We start from the raw sequence: 7,397 nt of genomic DNA on the forward strand, positions 1-7,397 counted from the left end.
ATGTCTTTTCGACTCTTGCGCGTGTTATATGATGATATGTTTACCGGGCAAGGCTCGACGCCAGGCGAGGCCAGAGGAGGATATCGTATGTTAATTATCAGTATGTATCTTATGATTACTGGGCGAGGCCCGATGCCGAGCAGGGCTCGATTACTATATGGAATGATATTGTCTTTGTGATTATTGCATGTGTTAGTAGGTTGTATGTGTATATGATTATATGGTTATATGATTATGTGTGTATCGGGCGGGGCCCAATGTCAGGCGGGGCCTAGTGAATGACAGATCTGTAATTCGAGCGGGGCTCGATATCGGGCGGGGCCTGAGGCCGAGTGGGACTCGAGACTGGGAGAGGCCCAATGGAGGGCGGGGGCCCAGTATGTGATTTATATATGTATGGTATGTGGTATCTTGGGGAACTCACTAAGCTTTGTGCTTAGGTTTTCAATTTATGTTTCAGGTACCTCAGTTTTCAAAATGGAGGGGCTCGGGATGATTGCATAGCACACACCACATGTTTCCGCATTCTGTGAATTACTCTGATTTAATGATATTTTGCTAAATCATGATTACCCGGTTTTATGGAATTGTTATGTATTACGATTTATTAATCAATTTTGGTAAATTTTATGTCATTATTTTGGGACGTTACAAGTTGGTATCAGAGCCTTGGTTTGAGGGATTCAAGCACACTCTCGAGTGTGTCTGAACTCAAACTGAGGATTTGGTAAAGTTTTTCAAAGAGAAATATATTTTAGAAAGGGATTTTTCGAAAAGAAGAAAGGGTGTGGTGCATGTCTGATTTTAGAAAGGGATTTTTCTAAAAGAAGAAAGGGTGTGGTGCATGCAATCAGCCGAGCTCAAGTAAGTTTTCCCAAAATACCCACATGTTATCTATTATGCGTTGATCTGTGAATCTGTGGAATCGCATGCTAGTTAGGGGTAAATATTGAATGGTTTTGAGCATTCTAACACTCCTAAGGTGTACATGCAACCCTAGAAACCTTGGATCTATGTTTTACTAAGATACATGCAAATTTGATTTTCCAAGGTTCTTAACCTAACTAGCATGGCATGGGGAACTTTGAAACATAAAAGCTAGTAAAAATAACATACCTTTTTGTTGCTTGGATTCCTTGAGAACTTTGTGAGCCTAGCACCTCAAGTGTGATGCCTCAAATGTTTCACACAACACCACAACACTTAGAATAACTTTGAGAGAAGTACACTATCACTCAAAATCGACTAGCCCTCTTGTTCTACAGATAGTGCCGATTTTGGTAGCCCATTGGGTCCTTTTATAGTTGTGTCACAAGTAGGGTTACACCATGTAAACCCTAACTGACAAGTCTTTTCATATTCCATGATCCATGGGTTTATAACCTCCATGGAGCATCCATGGAGCACCTTATGGATTTAGCCCAATCCAATAAACCATGGATCATTAGCCCACTATAAAAGAATGGATGATTTACACAATCAACCCCATATATTTAATTAGTCTCCTTTTTGATCACCAAATTAATTCTAAATTAATTCTTGATCAAAACTAATTAAATAATATTATTAATATATTAGAACTTATAATATATTAATAAACCATAAGTGTCTTTTCTCTCATTTAGTCTATCCAAATGTTGCAATGCCATGCAACCCAAATGGACCATGCCAACCGGGTCAAGTACATTTATGAACTTAGACACCTAATCCAACAGTCTCCCACTTGGATAAGTCTAATAACTATAACTGCAAGAATGACTTCAAGAACCGATCAACAATCGTAGCTCTTTCAAAGTCTCGTGGAACTGAGATGATGATGATACGCCATTTAAGATAAGTGATCATATAATCCTCTGTTCTAGATATCAGTCGGACAAATACATGGAACAATGTCGTACTTATTGTCCAGCAGTTTGTTTCCCGATTTCCGATTTGTTTGACATAGAACTTAATCGAACACATCAATTTAGTTCTGAACGGGCCCGGTACGTAGGTCAAAACAAAATCATCGAGGGCCCAGATATCGCTTCAAATCCAAGAAGGAACAGATAAACTTCGACTCATATGCTTGTTCTACTACTTGTTAAATTATACACAAAGTCACGTTTTATAACATCGAGTTACCAACGCGTTTCCGTACAATCAATGTATAACCAACTCATAGTCAACAACTCATATCTCTAGGTTTGAAGACTTATATGATATTACCGTCTCACGATCACTCGAGATAAATTCCATGAAGTGATACAAGTGAGCGTGGGTTGAATCCAATACTCAGAACTTATGAGCACTCATGAATGTTGTAGCAACTCTTGCTATGTCCAATATTTTAGACATCTACAAGCCAGCTTCATGACAGTCTTGATTCATATCTACTTCCAACATATGACCGACTGTGGAGATTTGAATAATATGATATACCATAACATAATTATTCTGGAAGTCAAAACATGAAAAATGAAATGATAGTAAACGATTGACAGAAGATAGCAACACTTTTACTTATAAATAAACAACAACTTTTATTTATCATCAAATGTCAATTACACTTTACAAATTTCAAAGCTATCTAATTTCTAAAACTAATATCATCCTTTAGCCCTATGCGCCTCGCATGCTGAAGATGCTTGACCCTACCCAGTCCCTTCGTGAGGGGATCTGCTGGGTTCTCATCCGATGATACCTTCTTTGCCACGAGGAGCCCTTCTTCTATTCGATGTCTGATGAAATGGTATTTTCTGTCGATGTGTCTGGATCTTCCGTGATCCCTTGGTTCCTTGGCTAAGGCAACTGCACTTTCACTATCACAGAAAATCTCCATAGGCTCCTTTATAGCTGGTACAACTCCAAGGTCTCCAATGAAGTTCTTTAGTCATATAGCCTCCTTTGCTACCTCGCTTGCCGCTATATACTCTGATTCGCAAGTTGAATCAGCCACTGTCTCCTGCTTGGAACTTTTCCAAGTAATTGCTCCTCCATTTAAGGTAAAAACCAGCCTGATTGAGAGTGGAAATTATCCCTATCAGTCTGAAAGCTAGCATCACTATACCCTACTACTCTCAAGTCATCACTCCCACCGAGGGTAAGGACCCAGTCCTTAGTCCTCCGCAGGTACTTGAGAATGTTCTTTACCGTAGTCCAGTGAGCCTTGCCATGGTTCCCCTGATATCTGCTGACCATGCTCAAGGCAAAGGCCACATCAGGACAAGTACAAGTCATAGCATACATGATCGATCCTACAACGGAAGCATACGGTACTCGACTCATCTCAGCTATTTCAGTCTGGCGTTACTATGGATCGGTAACTCTCCTTTCTTGGAATTCTGCATGCTGAACCTATTCAGCACCTTATCCAAGTAGGTACTCTGACTAAGTCCAATTAGTCTCTTACTAATGTCTCTCAAAATCCTTATCCCTAGGATATAGGCAGCTTCACGAATGTCCTTCATAGCGAAACACTTCCCAAGCCAGGACTTCACTTCCTGCAGAGTTGGGATGTCATTTCCTATGAGTAGTATGTCATCCACATACAATACCAAAAAGCTAACTATACTCCCACTATCCTTTACATATACACAAGATTCATCTTCGCTCCTCGAAAAGCCAAACTCTTGACTTTCTCATCGAAACAAAGATTTCATCTGCGAGGTGCTTGTTTCAATCCATAGATGGATTTCTCAAGCTTACACACTCTATTAGGGTACTCTGTACTGACAAAACCCTCTGGCTGACTCATGTAAACATCCTCAGCCAACCTTCCATTAAGGAAACGGGTTTTGACATCCATTTGCCATATTTCATAATCATGAAATGCAGCAATGGCTAACATAACCCTAATAGACTTAATCTTTGCTACTGGTGAAAAGGTATCATCACAATCAACTCCCGAAGTTTGAGAAAAGCCCTTTGCAACCAGTCGCACCTTATAAGTGTGTACATTACCATCCATGTCGGTCTTCTTCTTGAAGATCCATTTGCACCCGACTGTCTTACGACCTTGTACATTTTCAACCAAGTTCCAAACTTGATTGTCATACATGGACTGTATCTCGCTGTCCATAGCCTCTTTCCATTTAGCAGCCTCAGGGCCTGCCATGGCTTCCGTGTAGCTGTTAGGTTCATCCAGAATTACCAGTGTATTATCATTGATAAGTGTATCACCTTCCCCAGTAATATGGAAACCATAGTAATGCTCAGGTGCATTCCTAACTCTTTTGGAACGCGTCAGAGGTACGGACTCGTCAGTCGGATCAACAGGAGTTTCCTCCTCAGGTTGATTGCTAGGGTTTGAGGTTCCTTCACCACTTGACTCTTGAATTTCTTCAAGGTCAATTTGCCTCCCACTGTTTCCTTGGCTTATGAACTCTCTCTCTCGAAAGATCCCTCTTCTTGCTACAAAGACCACATTATCAATGGGTCTGTAGAAGAGGTAACCAAAGGATTTATGTGGGTAGCCGATGAAAATACACCTTTCACTTCGAGGTTCGAGCTTATCGTGAGTCTCGCGCCTGACAAAAGCCTCGCAACCCCAAATCTTGATGTGGTATAGATTGGGAAATTTTCCAGTCCACATCTCGTGAGGTGTTTTGGCAACCTTTTTGGTAGGGACTAGATTATGGATATGGGCGGCAGTCTCTAAGGCATACCCCCAAAATAAGATTGGTAGCGAAGCTCGACTCATCATGGAACGAACCATATCCAACAAGGTTCGATTACGCGTCTCAGCCACACCATTAAGTTGTGGTGTTCTGGGAGGTGTCAATTGCGAGACAATCCCACATTCCTTAAGATAGTCAAGGAACTCTGTACTAAGATACTCACCACCTCGATCAGATCGAATCATCTTAATGTTCCTACCCAATTGATTCTCGACTTCCTGTTTAAACTCTTTGAACTTTTCAAAGGTTTCTGACTTATGCTTGATTAAGTAGACATATCCATATCTACTATAATCATCAGTAAAAGTCACATAGAAGCGGTTAGCATCCCTTGTGGCGGTTCTGAAGGGTCCACACACATCAGTATGTATGAGATCCAACAAACCCTCACCCCTAGCACACGTAGCAGTGAAGGGTGACTTTGTCAATTTCCCAAGCAAACAAGATTCACAACTATCATCTGACTTTAGGTCAAATGACTCCAAGACTCCATCCTTTTGGAGTTGGCCTATGCGTTTCTTGCTTACATGTCTAAGATGACAATGCCATAAAGATGCTTTATCCAAGCTAGTGGAAGAATCAATACACAACACATTATTTCCTAGGTTATCTACAACCGACACAGTTTCATACACACCATCACAAGGTAATGCTTTAAAATAAAGACCATTATTAAATAAAGCATTAATACCACCACATTCATTATCAAACGAAAAGGTAAAACCTTGTTTGTACAAACCATGAAAGGAAATAATATTTCTCGCCATTTCAGACGAGTAACAACATTTATTCAAATCTAATGTTAACCCACTACTTAGCAACAAAGAATAAACTCCAATCTTGGTGACAGGTGTAACTTTCCTATTCCCCATGATCACGTTTATCTTCCAATGCTCCACATTCTCACTTCTTCTTAGTCCTTGCAAATCAGAACATATGTGAATACCACAACCTGTATCAAGGACCCAAGAATTAGAATATGGTGAGTTATTAGACAATATAGTGTAAATACCTGCATGGTTGGGTTTCACTTTCCCATCCTTAACATCTTGCAAGTACTTTAGGCAGTTTCGCTTCCAGTGCGCCTTTTCATGGCAATAGAAGCATTCAGCCTCATTATGGTTGGCAGAAGGAGTGACAAAACCTCTTTTGGTTCCACTTGAAGAGGAGCCATCAAGGGACTTTCCCTTGGTACCATTCAAAGGGCTCTTCCTCTTCTCCCATTTACCTTTCCCGATAGCCGGAATAGGGGCGTTGGTAGGAGTAGAAGTAGTAACAACCGATTTACCTTTAAGACCACTTTTGGCGGTCTTCAGAAGTCCTTGAAGTTTGCTGAGTGTAACTTCCTCCTTGTTCATGTGATATGTCATTCGGAATTGATCATAACACGAAGGTAAGGAGTGCAAAATGATGTCAATTGCTAACTCCTCGGGGAAGTTCACATTCAATTTCAGCAAACGGTCCACGAATCTTTTCATTTTCTGCATGTGGCCCGTGATGGGTTCACCATCCTTCATCCGGGTTGTTATCATGTAGGAGATGATCTCATATCGCTCTTGACGAGCACTCTGATGGTATCTGTCCATCAAATCCTGGTGCATCTCAAAAGGATAAAAGTCCTCATAGGACTTTTGGAGCTCGGCTGTCATCGTGGCCAACATGATACATGCCACCTTAGTGGCATCTCTCTCATGTGCTCGGAATTCAGCGACCTCCTCTGGAGTAGCAGAAGACTCATCAATTTCCTTAAGCTCCTTATCGAGGACATATTCCTTGTCCTCATATCGAGTAACCATCCTGATGTTCCAGATCCAATCCATAAAGTTGGATGCATCGAAGATGACTCTCCCACAAAGGTTCATGAGAGAGAAGGAGCCGGTAGGGTTTGAGCCAGAAGCAGCATTGTTGGAAGACATCTGAAAAAGAAGAAGGACAAGTTTAGATTAGATATAAAGATAGTCCTTAATAAGACACCCAAATGTAATATTAAGGCTAGGACCCAACACAATATTTTATAACTTAGAAGAGGGATGCCGTAATCCAAGCTATAAAATATTTGAAGGTAGGTGAATGACGATTCAAAAATTTCCACCATGAAAAACGAAATAAATTATTAGGTTTTAATTGGTTTTGAAACTCCTAGATTCTTTTGAGATTCATTGAACTTTTCAATGGCATGTTTCAATCTTGATTGTGCCCTTCAGGTTTTGTGAATGGGATGCCGAGGATCACAAAACAAGGTGTGAATTAACCATGCAAATTACTTGGTACTCTTAATGTTTATCACCTAACGGATGTGCCGCTTAACCACACGCGCTCCACCGATCAATGATAAACCTTAAGCCACCCTTTGCCTACCTTGTTAAGTCCAAGTTAGTGTGCCGGTTAACCATACACGCTCCACTAATGACTTAAGCAAAGTGCAAAGTGTAATTTCATGGGTTAGCACCTTATTCACATTTTTCCTAAAGTAACTAAGATTGGGAATTTTTAAAAACATTTAGTTACTTTATAACCATCATACTTTTAATGAGGATTTAAAGTCATTGTCTTACCCGTTCAGCTAACGACCCTCCACCAGTCAAGGAAGCGGTGGGTGAGAGTGGACACCCATTAAGCTGCCATTTTATAGGCAGCAACCTTATACCCCCCCCCCCCTTATAGACCGGTTTCGTGAATGAGGCCTACTAATGGTAAAACGACTTGTTCTTACATATATATATATATATATATATATAT

The sequence above is a fragment of the Lactuca virosa genome, chromosome 7 (assembly GCF_052849685.1).
Source record: "Lactuca virosa cultivar CGN04683 chromosome 7, Lactuca_virosa_CGN04683_v6, whole genome shotgun sequence".
In the NCBI taxonomy this organism is placed as follows: domain Eukaryota; kingdom Viridiplantae; phylum Streptophyta; class Magnoliopsida; order Asterales; family Asteraceae; genus Lactuca; species Lactuca virosa.